The 20,000-nt window shown below is 38.3% G+C and overlaps 1 protein-coding gene across 2 annotated transcripts in view; it reads right to left on the bottom strand.

Annotated features, from left to right (window-relative positions):
- LOC121376402 (collagen alpha-1(IX) chain-like) overlaps nucleotides 1–20,000 on the bottom strand; it is a 195,163-nt gene that overhangs the window by 143,682 nt on the left and 31,481 nt on the right. Inside the window, exon 1 of one of the 2 annotated variants that reach the window (XM_041504262.1) lies at nucleotides 13,680–13,852. The exons of the other annotated variant lie outside the window; for it this stretch is intronic. The gene's annotated coding sequence lies outside the window, so the exon portion shown is untranslated. Of the gene's footprint in view, nucleotides 1–13,679; nucleotides 13,853–20,000 lie in introns of those variants that run through there. 2 annotated transcript variants of the gene reach the window in all.

The raw sequence follows: 20,000 nt of genomic DNA, 5'->3' as shown, positions 1-20,000 counted from the left end.
TCATCGTCGTCTATCAGAGTATAAGTGGCCGAGCCGCCCGATTTAAACGTGCGAACAAAAACAAAAACAAAATGTCATATGTTGCTAGTGATTTAGGACACAGTAGCTAGAGTTAAATCTGCATTAGGAAGTAACAGAAGGGGCAGTTTAATGCAGGTCAGTTTGTATTATATTACTAATATTAATACTAATACTAATACTTAGTATTCAATAATACAAGTTAGCTCTTTAAAACAGATGGCAGTTTAATACAGTACAGTTTGTATTATTACTAATACTAATACTAATACTAATACTAATACTAATACTAATACTAATACTTAGTATTCAATAATACAAGTTAGCTCTTTAAAACAGATGGCAGTTTAATACAGTTCAGTTTGTATTATATTACTAATACTAATACTAATACTAATACTAATACTAATACTTAGTATTCAATAATAGAAGTTAGCTCTTTAAAACAGCTGGCAGTTTAATACAGTTCAGTTTGTATTATATTACTAATACTAATACTAATACTAATACTAATACTAATACTTAGTATTCAATAATACAAGTTAGCTCTTTAAAACAGCTGGCAGTTTAATACAGTTCAGTTTGTATTATATTACTAATACTAATACTAATACTAATACTAATACTTAGTATTCAATAATACAATTTAGCTCTTTAAAACAGCTGGCAGTTTAATACAGTTCAGTTTGTATTATATTACTAATATTAATACTAATACTAATACTAATACTAATACTAATACTTAGTATTCAATAATACAAGTTAGCTCTTTAAAACAGCTGGCAGTTTAATACAGTTCAGTTTGTATTATATTACTAATACTAATACTAATACTAATACTTAGTATTCAATAATACAAGTTAGCTCTTTAAAACAGCTGGCAGTTTAATACAGTTCAGTTTGTATTATATTACTAATACTAATACTAATACTAATACTTAGTATTAAATAATACAAGTTAGCTCTTTAAAACAGCTGGCAGTTTAATACAGTTCAGTCTGTATTATATTACTAATACTAATACTAATACTAATACTTAGTATTCAATAATACAAGTTAGCTCTTTAAAACAGCTGGCAGTTTAATACAGTTCAGTTTGTATTATATTACTAATACTAATACTAATACTAATACTAATACTTAGTATTCAATAATACAAGTTAGCTCTTTAAAACAGATGGCAGTTTAATACAGTTCAGTTTGTATTATATTACTAATACTAATACTAATACTAATACTAATACTTAGTATTCAATAATACAATTTAGCTCTTTAAAACAGCTGGCAGTTTAATACAGTTCAGTTTGTATTATATTACTAATATTAATATGAATACTAATACTAATATTAATACTAATACTTAGTATTCAATAATACAAGTTAGCTCTTTAAAACAGCTGGCAGTTTAATACAGTTCAGTTTGTATTATATTACTAATACTAATACTAATACTAATACTAATACTTAGTATTAAATAATACAAGTTAGCTCTTTAAAACAGCTGGCAGTTTAATACAGTTCAGTCTGTATTATATTACTAATACTAATACTAATACTAATACTTAGTATTCAATAATACAAGTTAGCTCTTTAAAACAGCTGGCAGTTTAACACAGTTCAGTTTGTATTATATTACTAATACTAATATTAATACTAATACTAATACTAATACTTAGTATTCAATAATACAAGTTAGCTCTTTAAAACAGATGCTTGCTGAGTAAAGTCATTTCCTACTAAATGTAATGTTTGGAACTGAATCGATTATTAGTTTGTACCAACCGATCGATGCTCGGTTAATAATCGATTAAGTGCACGTATGAACTTTGAAAACTCAAATATGTATGTTACTTTGTATAGAGAATTGCAGAACCGATCGCCATCGGTGCATTCGAATTTTCTCCATCCCAGCCAGTGCCTCGCGACAGCATCATCAAATGTTTTGGTATGTACTGCCATGTCTAATATGGTAATTATATTCCTGACTAAATAAGATGTTATTGGAAGTAGGACGCTGCTTAAATTAAGCGACCTCTTATTATAGGTTACCATTCCATTCGTGCTTATATAATATTATACATCCAATTAAAGTGCGTGTACAAGCACGCTGTCCAAGGCACACACTCTCAGTATTTTGGCATGTTCATCCCAGACATTGTGTAAATAGTTTGTTGTCAATAGTTAGTAAAACAGAAGTTGGAGTTGAGGGTTTACACCTTCCCATTGCGTCGTTAAAATCCACTCGTGAGTGGTAGCCGGGATAAGGATGCGAACCTACATTACCTACAGGCGCGTGTGTAGGAGTGGGTTTCGGTGGTCGAATCTCACCCCACCCCACCCCACCCCACCCTACACTGCCAACCGCTTAAGCAAATTTTCTTCTTTTTAAAAAATATATATTCTGGGAGAGCATAACTGGACCCCACTATAAACTTCGGTCGCCACAGTCTAGACAACTCCACTCCATCCACCTGCAAACGCACCTGACCTACTAGACTCCAATGACTTGACCACCCCACCACCTTCTCCGGTTAAATCTGTCCCATCTGTCCAGTCGACTAAGGCGGACAGCGCACCTCATACACCGTTCGTTACGCGCCGCCCTCGTGTGTCGTGTGCCCACTCAAAATATGCTATATGCACCACAGTGGGGTATTAATGCGCTGTGTGCAATATCATTCGTTATAAAGTGTAACCCCGGGCTGTTTAAAGGGCCCACCGCGCTGTTTGTCGGTCACGGAAGTACTCTTTCTTACAGTTGCCGGATGTGAACAGTTTATTGTATCTAATCTAGTCCAGACTGACGTGTTTTCGTTGGAACACCACTTAAAACATGTCGGTATTCGTGTATGCAACGTCGAGAAGTTATGGGGAAATGGAATAGGTAAAAACTCACAAAACCCACACACAAAAAACACACACAAGCAAAACCTCACATTTTCTGAACTTTGAAAGATATCAAAGAATATATATAGATGCAAAATGTGTTGAGTCTGTCGTATATAAATATATAAATAAACACGAAAAACACTGAAAATAAAAAAGGAAAGAAATAAAGAAGGAAATAAAAAAGAAAATATAAATATGATTATTTTCAGCGATGTAATTTAAAAAAAAAAATTGGAATGCATAGTTCTCATTTAAAACGGTTGTACAGTTATTTACATAATTGTTTTGATTTACTTAAATCTTCTAAAAGTGTCATTTAAAATCTACACCCAGCACTGTTGTGGTATTCAAAGAACGCTGTAGACACTATTCAACATGGACGAACAATGAGTTAGTCTCGCTAATTGATGTGGTTTCATTAAAGCACTTGTACGATAGTAAGACGTGCGCCATAAATAGTTCGGCGCATGTATGTCATCAGCGGGCGTGACAAGGCATTTTAAGTTTTCCCATGTTGAGCACGTTTGAATTGCAAAACACTAACACGTGGTCAAAGTTTCGAGATATTGCCTGCCTGCCTGCTTGCCTGTCTGTATGATTGTCTGATCACCTGATTGCTTTCTTGCTTGCCCACTTGCATAGTTGCTTGCCTGTCGACCTGTTTGCTGCTTACAAGCCAGGATTTTATATTGGGGGGGGGGGGGGGGGGGGGGCACCTACATACTGTCTATGAGTCGTTGTTATGTTGCGACAGGAAAATATAAACGATGGGTGGAAAGGTGTAATCGGGGGATGGGGGTGAGGGTGGAGGTAGGTGACATGACCCAATAGCCACGACCATTCTCGGCTATAGTAGTGTACTCTCCTAGCCTAAAGTATGTTCTATTTCCAGCAACCTCTTGTAACCATGGCCGTATCTAACCTGGAACTAGTGGGGATGAGGTAAAAAGATGACAAGGGCCGTACCTAGCCGAAAACTAATGGAGAAGGCTGAAAGTCGCCCAGGGCGTACGTAGCTTAGTTTTGGAAGGGGGTAAAACGAGTATTATGGCACAGCAACAGAGGTTATGCAACAACAAACTATTGCAATGAAACTAAAAGGGCAGTTTTCTGTATTTGTCAGAGACTCAACCCCACCCCACCCCCTCTAGTTTGACCTTTATATCTTCAACAATTACTTCGAACACTGCGATGTGCGCATTTACCTAGACAGCTGACTTCAGAGCGTTAAGGACATTCACACGACCCACGCCCTTCTGTATCTGATGTGTTTCATTCAGGTCTAAGCAGCTATCTTGTAACGAGCTTCTGTCTCAAAGATCTTAATCCAGGCAGAGAAAAGAAGCAACACACACATACAATTGACTGGCATTCTTCACCCGTGTTCGGTGCGGCGCGCAACACGGAGAAGTCAGTAGTATTTGCCCCGAACATTACACACGAAATTCAACTGGGCAAATATTGACCCCCGAAAAAACCCCGAGACACTATACCACAACAATACATTTTCCTGCAAGAAATGACGGACGCCAAAAACCCGTTATTCTGTTAACGGTAAACACGCCTTAATAGAAAACGTGGACAGATTTCGGAGCTGAAAAACAAAACAAAATAAAAACAAAAAACCGACAGAACGAAAAAAAGGAATAGAAAACAATAGCACGTTTTTGTTTGTTTTTTTCCTCTTTTTTTTTGGGGGAGGGGGAGGGGGGAGGGGGATTTGTGTTTTGTTTTTGTTTTTTTGTAGGGGAATTTGTTGGGGGTATTTTTGGAGAGAGAGGGAGATAGACAGAGAGATACAGACAGAGAGTGAGAGAAACAGAGAGAGAGAGAGAGAGAGAGAGAGAGAGAGAGAGAGAGAGAGAGAGAGAGAGAGAGAGAGAGAGAGAGAGAAGAAGAAGAAGAAGAAGAAAAATAAACAAAAACAAAAACAACAAATACAAACAAAAAAGAAAAACAACTAACAAACCAACGAGCAAGCAAAACCAAAAACAACCAAACGAACATGAGACGTCTAGAAATGAATATATTCTAACCATCATAAACACTATGCCGTGTTGAATGTGTGGAAATGCACTGTAAGGACATGCTAGACACGATACAAATTGTGTATTGTATTTCAGTTACAAATCAGAAATGGAATGATTGTAAATGTTCTTTATCTTGTAAATTGGTTTGCAGTTATTGTTTTGGCTGGAAATTCCTTCTTTTTTCCGGAAGAATGTGTGTGGTCGCCAAACTTTGTTTTAAAATTATACATAAACAAATGAATTGTCTTTTGCAATAACACCCCCTTTATTGTGGAATGCACGCATTCCAAACATGTGCATTTAAAATTCATCGTACACGCTTGCATTGTATTGCATGCGCATGCTCATAACACGAGGTCAGTACCATGACGACACGATGTCAGTAATCGTTTAGGTATAACGTTGTTTTCTGTATGGCAAACATTAAAATTCTTGCACACTTTTGTCAGTTTACGGGAACCGGAAGTGACTATATTCTTTCGGCACTGAATGCAAGGTATGTTCCAGATTAGCCACATAGCGGACCAATTAGAGCCACATATTGTTATTTGTGCCATTGTTGCCTGGCCAGGGTGTGGTCAGTTGTGCCCCATGCACAACATTCTGTAAGTGTTAATCCAGCCATGAATTGCTGGAAAATAGTTTTAATCTGTTGCAGCAGAAATAAAAATGCCTTAATCTGCAAATAAATTGAATTAAAAATGAAAATCTTTTCATTCATTGTTATTTATTTGATAAGCTTGTTTCCCGTTTCTTTTCAAATGAGTGAATGTAATGGATGTTTAACGACACTTCAGCCCCCAGCACAAAACAACACATCAGCTATTGGGTGTTTTGGGGTGGGATTGAGCTCACTCGGTTGAGTGCTCGCTTGAGGTACTCGCGTCGCAGGATCGAACCACCTCAGTGGATTCGTTCAACTGATTGGATTTTTTTCTCGTTCCAACCAGTGCACCACAACTGGTCAAAGGCCGTTGTGTGTGCTTTCCTGTCTGTGAGAAAGTGCATATAAAAGATCCCTTGCTGCATTAAGAAAAATGTAGTGGGTTTCCTCTGTTGACTACGAGTCATAATTACCAAATGTTTGACATCCAATAGTCGATGATTAATTAATCAATATGCTCTGGTGGTGTCGTTAAACAAAACAAACTTCTTCTTATATTGGGTGTCAAACAAATGTAAATATATGAATAGGATTTATTGTTTTTACATTAAAATATATTTTTTTTAATGATGTAAAAACACAGCTGTGGTGAAAATATAATACAATACAAATATAAAAGGAAGCATATTTTAAGATTTTCTTACCAAGACAGAGATTGATGGTTAGTATTGTATGTCTGCAGGTTTCTAAACGCGTATTTTAAAATGTGCTGGGGTGTTTTTGAAAGATATATTCCTTTCATTTACTTCTGTTATTGACATAATGGTAAATGCGAAACAGAGCTCACAGCTCGATTCATGAGTATTTGGCGCCAAAATCCGATGATAGATTTCCTTCAAGACGTACAAAACGCTGACTCAACAAAAATATTTTTCAACCACTTCGTTCATTCTCGTGGAATTTCGGAAGAAAACAAAACAAACGCCAACTCGTCGTGGCTTGGAGTAGTCGCCGCATGCCTGGACCACCGAGGGTACGTTTGGACGTCTAGGTCTCTGTCGTAACTAGTGTTTGTTTTCAAGGTGTCAACCGTTCTCTAGCGGTGACGATATGGGCCTCGCGAATTATCGGAAATGTCTTGTCAGTGCACACGTAAGCTATTTCCCAGTCCAAAACAAATAAAGATCGAGTGTTATTGTTCAGGGTGTTGTGTGTTGTTATTGTTGTTTGAGTTTGTTGCTTCATGCAGGTTGTTTAGAAATGAAGTAACATTTTGATAACTTGTCATGCATCTGAATGCTACGTGACGTGTGTCTTAAAGTATAAATACATATCACATCACTGAGGAAGATACGAGAGAGAGAGAGAGAGAGAGAGAGAGAGAGAGAGAGAGAGAGAGAGAGAGAGAGAGAGACAGACAGACAGACAGACAGACAGAGACAGAGAGAGACAGACAGACAGACAGACAGAGACAGAGAGAGGGAGACAGAGACAGAGACAGAGAGACGGAGAGAGACACAGAGAGAGAGAGATACAAGCCGAGAAAGATATATACCACACACACACACACACACACACACACATATATATACATATACAGACGTACAAATAGGGAGATAGACAGAGTGAGAGAAAGAGAGAGAGAGAGAGAGAGAGAGAGAGAGAGAGAGAGAGAGAGAGAGAGAGAGAGAGAGAGAGAGAGAGACAGACAGACAGACAGACAGACAGACGGAGAGAGACAGAGAGATACAGCCGAGAAAGATATATACCATACACACACACACACACACACACACACACATACATATACAGACGTACAAAGAGGGAGATAGACAGAGAGATACAGACAGAGAGTGAGAGAAACACACACACACAGAGAGAGAGAGAGAGAGAGAGAGAGAGAGAGAGAGAGAGGGGGGGGGGGGGAGAGGGGAAGTATTGTCCGGTATGTGGTTAAAGTGCATATAAAAGGTCCCTTTCTGCTAATGGTATAATGTAGCGGGGTTTTTTCTGTGTTTTACATCCAATGGCTGGTGATGAATAAATCAACGTGCTTTAAACAAAACTAATTTTAACTTTTCAATGAAAAGAAATAAAGATAGCATCTATTACTTAATCGTGTCTCAGAATTGTTACAAGCATCCAGCATGTGGCGTGCGTAATACATTTAACAGACTGCAATATCGTGCGCCTCAGTCACGTATAACCATTAAAGCTGCACTCTCGGCAATCCATGTTATAACTTCAGTGTCAATATACTCGTGCGTTATCACCATTAAAATATATATAACCGTCTTCAAAGAACATCGAAATCTGTAAAATAGTACCCAGACAACCGCTTTCAAAAAACATACAAATATGTAAAATAGTACCCCGACAACCGTTTTCAAACAACATACAAATATGTAAAATAGTACCCAGACAACCGCTTTCAAACAACATACAAATATGTAAAATAGTACTCAGACAACCGCTTTCAAACAACATACAAATATGTAAAATAGTACCCAGACAACCGCTTTCAAACAACATACAAATATGTAAAATAGTACCCAGACAACCGCTTTTAAACAACATACAAATATGTAAAATAGTACCCTGACAACCGCTTTCAAACAACATACAAATATGTAAAATAGTACCTTGACAACCGCTTTCAAACAACATACAAATATGTAAAATAAATCTCTTTTTGAAACACAAAACAGTGAAATAATATAGTACCCCGATTCTTAGTGTGTCAAAATAGAGAATAATACATTTTTTTCTGTTACCTACATGAGATAGGGACATCAAAAGAAGTCGTGGGATGGTGAAACATATGCACTGTTTAGTCTAAATGGTTAAATGATACAATATACTCGAAGACTGCTGCTTTAATTAATTAACTGGCAATGGTAATTTGATTAACGCTGTTTTACCGCCATTCTCTTCGTGATATTTAGTCATATCTAATATATCCTATTATTAAATCGTGACCGGTCTTGAGTCTTACGAGTTGAGTAAACTGAGCGCCGCGTCACATTCCGATCTGGTGGGCGATGTTTAGATGGGACTTTATCGACTTGTCCTCCACAAAGTAGATCTTAGAATACACATGTTATAGATAAACTTGGGCAAGGGTGAGGAATCCCGCATTCCTCTTCTTCGGCGTCATTGTACAAACGGTACGAAAAGAAATGAAGAAATTAGGTTTTTCTTCTTAAATGTTCAAAGAAATCACGAAAACTCGAAAAGTATCAGTTACTGAGAAAACACACCATTGTCAGTTCAGTTACTATGGAAATAAATTTGTGTCAATTACAAGTGTAGATTTTTGTAAGATTATTTTCCTAATTAAAGGTACGTTTTGGCAGTGGAAAGCATTGGCCAACATCTCCATTCATTCGGTCCGATCTCTAAATCAATATGGATTCATGACGTGATTAGCTCCGTCAATGCAAGTTGTTGCAATGTCTTTCTAGGGTCACTGGGCCAGTAATGTGTTTACTTAGACCTCCGAAAGTTTTTGTTTTGTCCATTGTAGCCATTGTGTTTGGTTTGTGGTTTGAAATCAAACATAGCGAACCCCTCCTTCTTATTGAAATGCCAAGGTGGAAAGTGCAAGTTAAGCAAGACCTTAGCATCAAAGAATTTGGTTTCCCTGTTGTTTGTGTGCGATAATAATGTCAATGTGCTTTCAAAACTGTAGAGAACCGTAATACCTACAACATTTCAAAACATAGCAGATGATGCTTTCGTTTAAAGAGAAAACTTTCTTTGAGGGTTATCAGAAAAGAAAGATAAACAAATGTTGAATATTAAATATATAATTTTAGTACTAATAAGTACAATTCTCCAGCATATCCTGAGAATTTCAAATACACCCTAAGACAGTAATTCAATCTATTAACCGGTAGCTGGTAAAAACGTAAACTATAATAAATGTCCAAACGTTGTTACCATTGCCAAGTTTGCGTTTGCTGTTGCAAGGTTTTTATTATTCGGTATTCATCATACATAATTAAATGCTTTCAGAAAATCCACTAGCCATTAAACAAAGAAATTCAATTACATACATGTAAAATGTTTTATTCAATGGGGTCATACTTCATGAAAGATATCCAAATGCGTGAAGAAATATCAATGTTTAACAATATTAACTTCAAAAAGGAACTACAAAAAAATAAAAAAAAAAACTATTGGTTTGCATGGGTGTCTTTCAAAGAAAAATCAATACAAAAAAGCAGAAAAGAAACCCTTATAGGAATAAAAAGAGCGTGCCCCGCGTCATCGTGTGTACCCTATATACACTGACCAACGTGCTACAGGTATTATACGTTGGTAACCGTACAACCAGTTTTCAGTCCAAATGTTCGCGTTTACTTGTGATGTTCTCCGGGGCGGTGGGGTACACCGTGCAATATACTGGTCAGGAACAACGACATCGCGTGTCCAGTATGGCGTACTTGGCTTTCGTTTTGTTCACAGATATTGCACTGCGTTAGAGCGATCATCAGCACCAAAGCAAAGTGTTGTTTTATTTGAATCATAAACAAATTTAATATTATGACTATTTACATTCAGTTGTCTCACTTCTTTGCCCAACCCATTACCGGCCCGTGTGTTTGTTAATAGCTGTTTGGTTTAATACCGATTATTTATTTTTGATACAAAGAAGATAATAATGCACAATTGTCGTTAACACTGATTTGGCAGATGTCAGTCGGGAAATAGTAGAGTAAGAGAAGTGCAGCAAGGAGAAGATAAACGAGTGGAAGATCGCAATCCTTGCCATTTACTGTGTAACATTATGCAGTGCTAGTTTGGAAGATGTCAAATCAGAGTGGTGAAAACCTAGGACGGACAGACAAACCGGAATATCGACTGACTGACTGACTGGCAAGTAGGTGGACTGGCATGTAAGTGGGCAAGTAGACATGCATACAGACAAGCAGGCAGACATAGTCATACAGACGGACAAGCAGACAGACAAATAATATACAGACAAGAAAACAGACACAGAAACAGACAACTAGATTTAAAATTTGCATCCAGCTGATATGGTCTGAAATGTCAATGTATGACAACCTTCGCAATTAACCACGGCAATTGGCAATGACGTGGAAATTGTAGTGGTGTTTTTCATTTCCCGTGACATTAATTTTGGCATAGAACTTTCAGTTTTCTATGCCACTATATTCATTGTTTTAATGCTGACAAATTCAACTCCTCCTTTAAACATTAATCACAAAACTGCCGTAGAAATTGGCTTGCAGACTATATACTCCACGGCGTACATTGTTTTAATTGCCAGGATTGCAGTGTATGCTACAGCCACACGCCATGGCCGTGTGTCTAGACGACTGCGATGTGCAAACACACGTGCACGGGCCGAGCACCTGCAATGCCTGGAGGTGCAGCAGCTTCGTGAGTCTTATGTTAACAAGAAAACACACTTCCTTCAAATCGTCTACCAATCAAGGCTAACATTTGTTGAGTGTGCTGTTTTCATTGGTGGTGTAACGACCCAATCATCTGTCTGTACCGTCAGACTGAACCTGATGCTCCCAGTGCAAATTATCCTCAAAGAGAGACTAGTATATTTGGTTAAAAGCACAGTCAGCAAGAACAGTGACTCGTATTCATGATGCAGTCAATAAGACATTGGATTTTAAGACTGGTAGATACTGGGTTCGATCATCACTATGGACTCCAGACCGGAGTGGGAAGGTGTACGGCTGCAAAAGTGATCTCTCTCTCTCTCTCTCTCTCTCTCTCTCTCTCTCTCTCTCTCTCTCTCTCTCTCTCTCTCTCTCTCTCTCTCTCTCTCTCGCTCGCTCTCATTAACCATCAGAAGTAAGCAATACTCTCTTTCCTAATCATGATTTTGCCAAAATGCCCTTTTGACTCTGCCTTATGCATAGATACGGTTTTGATTCGGGGAACGGTTTTGTCGTTTAGATTAAACAGACATCCCAGCTAATAAAGAAGTGTCATTAGGTTACATCTATTCTCAATAAATTTACAAAAAACAAATCAATATTTAGGATACAGTTGTTATGTAGTGTATACTAGAGATTGAACCTACGAATTATTTTTGTAAAATAGGTTGAGGTGCAGACAGATCAATGGGTAAGGTGCAAAACTGTTTTATATATATATAATGTGCTGTCTAGTTTTATTGAAAATTGTTAACGTTATTGACAATCTGAATTGATTTGGTCTTGCGGCACCTTCAGAACAACTATTATAATACCAGTTAATAAACAGGGGAGATAATTTTTCTGATCCACAGCCTACTCAGTAAACTTATCTAGCCAGGTGAGGTAAGTCAGAGGGTTTTATGTGCACATTCAGAGCAAGCTGGGCGCAGGTACCGGCCTTGGTCGGCTCCTCCGTCCAGGACAGGAAATGGGTAGGGGTGGGTGGGAGAGGGGACCGCCTGCACTGGCAGGTGCAAGAGAGCACCAGCTGCCCGACCGGGGTGCTATCTAGTGAACCAATGTAAGCTTTTATCGTAGCATATGCGCATTCTGGCGAGCGAACGTAATGGTTGAACTATACCAATTCAAATCCCATAGGCGACCATGTTAACGTTTGTGTTTAAAAACACTATATGCAATATATCAACCAAACTATGACCCATAAATATCAGTACTACAATCCCTACCTCAAAGTATTAACTGCAGAAAATGGTACCTTTTATGGCTCATTTTCGGTATAACCAGATGTTTTTACAACACCCCTAGTTTCGCACAACATTTTAGTACTTTTTTTTACATGTACCCCATACATGTTCCAAGCACAAGACTACTTAATCACAGTGGTACTAGATGAATTAAAATTGTATACATTTTTAGCCCAGATGAAACTAATTTGTTTTACAACCAACACACTGTGTGTATGTGTTGTGTGTTGTGTGTGTGTGTGTGTGTGTGTGTGTGTGTGTGTGTGTGTTGTGTGTGTGTGTTTACACGTGCGTGAGCGTGCGCGCGTGTGTGTGTGTGTGTGTGTGTGTGTGATCGCGTGCGCGTGTGTATGGTATTTGCTGGCAGCATGTCCCAGTTCCAATTACACGCCCAGTAAAATTAAAATAATTTGAACATACTAACATCACAAACTGCCAGCATACTGACGACACATACAAATAAAATTTAATTGCTTCACACCCCTACACTACCCCCGTTTTATGTCTGGTATATTCAGAACTTGTCCAGGCACATAGGAACCTGGGGACGGGGGTGGGGGTTGGGGCGGACAATATAGGATACAAATGCGTGTGTGTGTGCGTGCGTGCGTGCGTATGTGTGTGTTTGTCTGTGTGTGTATGTATGTGCTTGTGTATGTATGTGTGTGCGTGTATGTGTGTACGCATGCGTGTGTGGTGTGTGTGTATGTATGTATGTGTGTGTGCGTGTGTGTTTTGGTCCTACTCTATATAAATAACGGTGGAAATTTGGGTTGTGCCACTCACTAGAGACTAAGCTGCCCACCACCACCACAACCCCCCCCCCCCCAAAAAAAAAAAAAAAAAAAAAAAAACACTAGACATTGTGCCCCCTACTCCAGACATCGTTCCTACGTGCCTGTTGTCAGCTTTAAGAATATTATTTTAAACTGATTTTTTACTTTACAGCGATAGTTAATTTATCTGTGTTTATGTTAGCAAAAGAAAAAGAAAAGAAGGAAAACGAAAGAAAACACAACTAAAAATAGCCCGTATATTTGTCCTACTAACAAAAATAGACATTAATATAAATCAATATTTACATAATGCTACATTGTATTGTTGACACACACAAAACCCCCAGACATTTAAAAAGGAATATATTTTGTTCAGGGTTTATGCAATGCGACGCTTCATCTTGTAGAAAGATTAGCTAACATTTACAATTTAAAAGCGCAAGTGACGGATCGACCAAGTGTACTGAGTGCAGTGTCAATATAACAAATGCTTGAAGAGCAAACTTTTTTCAACTACGAGACACGAACTATTTTCCCACTTCGACAAAAAAGCAAAAGGAAAAAAAAAAAAGACCAAAAAAAAAAGACCAGAAAAATGAGGAAATATTAAAAACAAAAAAGACACTATGGAAGTCATTTTTAAACCAAGCAGAAGGAAAAATAAATACATTTAAAAAAAAAAGTTTTCTTACCTTCCGAATTAAGTGTCACCACCGCCCGCGTACATTCACACTCAACCACACAAGACACATTAAAGTAACTGCATTATACAACGAAAATGTACGCCCTTGTGAAGGAAGTAACAGCGCATGCGCACAACGTAAAGCCGGCTTTTTTCCCTTTCTCTCTCTCTCTTTCGCCAAGTCTAACAGTAATTTAAAGTCCGATGCTTTCAAACAGTATCTCGACGTTGTGGCTCACATTTAATCGATTTTAGATATTTTTTTCTTTTCTTTTTCTGTTTTTTAAAAGCGTACTATTAGTTTTAGCTTCCATGCTATGTTTAAAAAGTATCAAAATGCCTAAAGACGTGGAAATTTCACTGATTAATTGAAGACAAGTGGATTCAAACAGAAGCGGTGTTAAACATGTTCTCTGTGGAAATACTTCCGTATGTAATTTATGTACGTGACACGTTTTAAAATGTTTTCGTTTCTTTACCCACTTAGGTCCAAGCACGCTGTCCTGGACACCTATTTGTTCTCCAGCTATGTGGGCTGTTTGTCTAGGCCAGGGAGTACCGGCTAGTTGTTAGAGAGGGAGAAACCAGGTTAGTGGTGGTCTTACACCGTATACGTCAAAACGTGTTATTAAATGTGTACAGGCGAGGATTCGGGGGTGGGTGGGTTGAGAGTGTCTCGACCATCCACCCTCGTCACGACAAAAAAAAAGAGAATTTTTTCCAATCATTTAAGTGTATTCACCGCTAACATACATCTGCTATTTAAGTAGTTGTATCTAGACACACACCCCTTGCCACCCCCCACCCCCCACCCCGTAAAAAAAACATAATAAAATAAACCCCTCTTGTTTCGCGCCTGGTGTATGGATCAGTGGTTTGAGTGATCCTGATGATGAGTAGGTCATAGGATTGATCAATTTCTCCTGACCCAATTGATTATTTCCGATCCAACCGTTATTTTATAAGAGGGCAGGATGCAACTCAGTGGTAGAGTGCTCGCCTAAGCCAGTTTCTCCCCCCCCCCTCCCCTTCTGAACCAATACGTCGCGACTGGGGTATCAAAGACCGCGGTATGTAGTGTCCTGTCTGTGGTAATGACCTTATATCGAACACAAACAATCCCTATATGAGGCACTAAATAGCCGTATATCACACAAAATAATCGTATATGACGCACCAAATAGCCGTATATGACGCACAAAATAGCCATATATGACGCACTAAATAGCCGTATATCGCACATTAAATAGCCGTATATCACACACTAAATAGTCGTATATCAGACACTAAGAAGCCGAATATCACACACTATATAGCCGTATATCAGACACTAAATAGCCGTATATCACACACTAAATAGCCGTATATTACGCACTAAATAGCCGTATATCACATACTAAATAGCCGTATATTACACACTAAATAGCCGTATATCAGACACTAAATAGCCGTATATCACACATTAAATAGCCGTATATTACACACTAAATAGCCGTATATCACACACTAAATAGCCGTATATCAGCTACTAAATATCTGTATATTAGACACTAAATAGCCGTATATCACACACTAAATAGCCGTATATTACACACTGAATAGCCGTATATCACACACTAAATAGCCGTATATTACTAAATAGCCGTATATCAGACACTAAATAGCCGTATATCACACACTAAATAGTCGTATAATACGCACTAAATAGCCGTATATTACTAAATAGCCGTATATCAGACATTAAATAGCCGTATATTACACACTAAATTGCCGATGTCAGACACTAAATAGCCGTATATTACACACTAAATAGCCGTATGTCAGACACTAAATAGCCGTATATTACACACTAAATAGCCATAAATCACACTAAATGGCCGTATATTACACACTAAATAGCCGTATATCAGACACTAAATAGCCGTATATTACGCACTAAATGGCCGTATATCAGACATTAAATAGCCGTATATTACACACTAAATAGCCGTATGTCAGACACAAAACAGCCGTATATTACACACTAAATAGCCGTATATCAGACTCTAAATAGTCATATTTCAGACACTAAATAGCCGTATATCAGACTCTAAATAGTCATATTTCAGACACTAAATAGCAGTATATCAGACACTAAATAGCCGTATATCAGACACTAAATAGCCGTATATTACACACTAAATAGCCGTATATTACACACTAAATAGCCGTAAATCAGATACTAAATAGCCGTATATCAGATACTAAATAGCCGTATATCAGACTCTAAATAGTCATATTTCAGACACTATGTAGCCTTATATCATGCATTAAATAGCCGAATATCACTTTCTAAATAACCGTGTATCAGACACAAAACTGCATACATCACACAATATATAGCCGTATATCAGACATTAAGTAGACGTGTATCAGACACTAGCCACTATGTCAAAAACTAAATAGCCGTATATCAGACTGAGGTATCGTTAAACAAAAATTCCTTTTGACTTTCCTTCCCGTGATCGAATATCAAAGACCGTGGTATATACTGTCCTCGCTGTGGAAAAGATAACAGTGCATCTAACAATACTAATAGAACTTTCTTTTTTTCTCATTACTTTTTGGGCGGGACGTAGCCCAGTGGTAAAGCGTCCGCTTGATGCGCGGTCGGTCTGGGATCGATTCCTGTCGGTCGGCCCTTTGGGCTATTTCTCGTTCCAGCCAGTGCACCACGACTGTTATATCAAAAGCCGTGGTATGTACTATCCTGTCTACGGGATGATGCATATAAAAGATCCCTTGCTACTAATGGCAAAATGTAGCGGGTTTCCTTTCTAAGACTATATGTCAAAATTACCAAATGTTTGACATTCAATAGCCGATGATTAATAAATCACTTTGATCATATTACCGAAAACCAGCGAATGATCCGACGTCAAAAGGTGAAATTATTTAACAAATATTGCTCCGACCCCCAACATACTCTCTTTTTTTCTCGTCCCAGCCAGTTCTTCACAAATGGTGTAACAAAGGCCGTGGTATGTACTATCCTGTCTGTGGGATTGTGCATATAAAAGATCCCTTACTGCTTGCTAATCGAAAAGAGTAGCTCATGCAGTGGCGACAGCGGGTTTCCTCTCTCAATATCTGTGCGGTCCTTAACTATATGTCTGGCGCCATATAACTGTAAATAAAATGTGTTGAGTGCGTCGTTAAATAAAACATTTCCTTCCAAGACACGCTCCTACCTCTAACACAGCCTCAGGAAATGTGTCTCCATCAATACTTCGGCTGCTCTAGTACATATACGTACATATACTATTAAACTGTACATGTGTGCACGTATATTATTTTAAATGTAAGTGGGCACTTATCACGTGATCATGGAAATGGAAGCTCTGCCGGTTCTCTGTTGATAGTGATAACAAAACGGTATCGGATCAGTAAGGTATATCGGTCACAACCAAACAGGCGTACACCATCACGTTGACCACTAGTGACCACCAGGCAATAAAATAGCCAGTCCACGTCTACTGTTAATAAACGAAACTTGTTTACGGAAATCACCGAATCACAGAGATGTTGTCGCCCATGGCTTACACTTGGAAACATTTTGCGTCCAGTATATTACGCATCCTTATATATTCATTTATTCATTTATACTTATTTTTTTTGCTTATATCCTATTAAGTGTAAAGCACGCTGTCCTGGACACACACACACACACACACACACACCTCAGCTATCTGTCCGGGTCAGCAGGTTAGTGGTTAGTGAGAGAGAAGTCGGTGTAGTGGCCTTACACATACCTATCGAGTCATTAAACTTGCTGTAGGTGGTTGCCGGTACCTGGAGGCAAACCCTGTACTTAACAACCGTACATCCAGTGGCTTAACCACTACATCACAAATGCCGGTCATCCTTATATAAAATTAAAGTCGACTTTTATACTGTTACCATAGTGAAGAAAACACAATAGACGTGCATATATGTGCGTGCGTGCGTGCGTGCGTGCGTGCGTGCGTGTGTGTGTGTGAGATATGATATCATGGAATAACGTTCTATTGCATAAGCTCTATTTCTTAAACATAAAATTGATTACCATGTGTGAGCACATTACAAATGTGATATTCTTAAGTTAATTACGCTTTGTGTAAAATCAATTATTTTCGAATTATTACAGTTAAATATACATGTATAGAAATGACGAAATAGGGCACATGCAACTATAACAATGCACCTTTAATGATATAGTAAACTAACTTTGTAACAAGGCCAGAGTAAAGTGTTTCACCTAGAAGTAGTTGCACTACACAAAATCATTCCGCAATGATAACAATGTTAACATTTTTCTAATAAAGTGATAATAAAAATGTAGAGGGTTTCCTCTGAAGATTACGTACGGTATCAGAATTATGTGCCACATTTTTACACCAGCAAGGTATCTTTTATATGCACTTTGAAAAAGACATAAACAGCACATATCACAGTCTTTAATAAACCAGTCGTGTGGCATGGTTTGGACGGAGGAAACCCAATGGGTGCGCCGAGGATGTTCGATATTAAAGTTTGTTTAAATTTTGTTTTTGTTTAACGACACAACTGGAGCACATTGATTAATTAATCATCGGCTATTGGATGTCAAACACTTGGTAATTCTGACACGTAATCACAGGAAACCCGCTACATTTTTTTCTAATGCAGAAAGCGATCTTTTATATGTACTTTCCCACAGAAAGGAAAGCACATACTATGGTCTTTGACCAGTTGTGGTGCACTGGTTGGAACAAGACAAAACCCACTCAGTTGAATGGATCCACTGAGGTGGTTCGATCCTGCGACGCAAGCACTTCAGGCGAGCAGTCAACCGACTGAGCTAAATCCCACCCCGCCCCATATTAAGACTCAGTCTTCCGCGTATGTCAACATTAGCACAAACTGGATGTACAGAAATAGATATAAGTAGTACACTAGTTTAAAGCGTGTAGTTTGCAAGGGCGGATCCGGAATTTTGTAAAGGGTGGTGGTGGGTCACAGACTTCTTAGAAGGGCACTTTGAATTTGTTGAAGGCATTTGTTCGGGGGGCATGCTCTCCGCAAAGTTGTGATATAAAGATGCTTAGAGACGTGTTTTCACGACAATTCAGTGTTGTATGTTGTGAATGATTTTTTTTAAGTCATTAATAATGGCACTTAAAATTGGCGGAGACCTCTTTGACACACACACACACACACACACACACACACACACACACCGTATCCGCCAGTGGTTTGACAAACAGGCACATGTAGCAACAGCCGGAAACTGTACCACAACTATACCTGGCTACTTTGATGTGAAAAGAATGACAAAGCTAAAATAAACAACTTCCCGAGTATCACCACAAACCACAAACCAGCCACTGATCGGAGGTTTGTTGAACATCTTCACACACTGCCGTTACTTTCTACGTGCACGTATGATCAAAACTGTATTAACACGTTATTTTCACTCATCTGTGCTATCAGGCACGTATCATTTAATGTGATAACATGGGGCCTCATTCACCAAGATCTCAAAATTTTGCGATCTCGCAGTGCAAAGCAAAAACTATTTGTATTGACGTTGTGGATTTATTTAAAAGAGCCTAAGAGAGCCTTGTGAATTAAGCCCCACATTATACAGATTATAGTGCATCATTGTTTAAAGGGACAGACCGTAGGTTTTCACTGTTAGAGCCGTTTATGATCACTAAAATCAAACATTACTTACATAATATTCTTTAGATTATCCATATCTGTAGAGCCGAAGTGTTTCTGATCATCCTGGTGTTTTTAAAACCAAAAATGGCATTTTCATATTTTTAAAAACACACGTGCGTCTGAGAAGTAGCGGTTTATTGATTCGAGTTCTAGACTATTTTTAAGGATATTTCCCGTTTTAACGTCACAGACTTTTCTTTCACTCTATTGTAACATCCAAATGAGTTACAGCTTTGTAAATTAACTAAACTTAGTGTCCGTTTTTTACGGGTTAAAACTAGGGTCTGCGCCTTTAAAGTTAAAGGGTTTTTTAACGACACCACAAGAACACTATAAGTTGTAGAAGCATCACGAGGGGTATATGGCTTTTTATGTACCCTCTGTGTATTCTTAGAGAGGAAACCCGCTACATTTATCCATTAGTAGCTAGAGATCTTTTATATGCACCATCCCACAAACAGAATAGTACATACTATGGTCTTTGATATAGCAGTCGTGGTGCACTGGCTGGAACAAGAAATGGCCCATTTGGCCCATCAAATGGGAATCGATCCTAGACGGACCACGTACCAGGCGTACGCTTTACCACGGGGCTATGTCCCGCCCC

This window comes from Gigantopelta aegis, chromosome 6 (assembly GCF_016097555.1).
Source record: "Gigantopelta aegis isolate Gae_Host chromosome 6, Gae_host_genome, whole genome shotgun sequence".
In the NCBI taxonomy this organism is placed as follows: domain Eukaryota; kingdom Metazoa; phylum Mollusca; class Gastropoda; order Neomphalida; family Peltospiridae; genus Gigantopelta; species Gigantopelta aegis.
The sequence above is the reverse complement of the archived record's forward strand: the minus strand, read 5'-3'. Positions and strand labels throughout refer to the sequence as shown.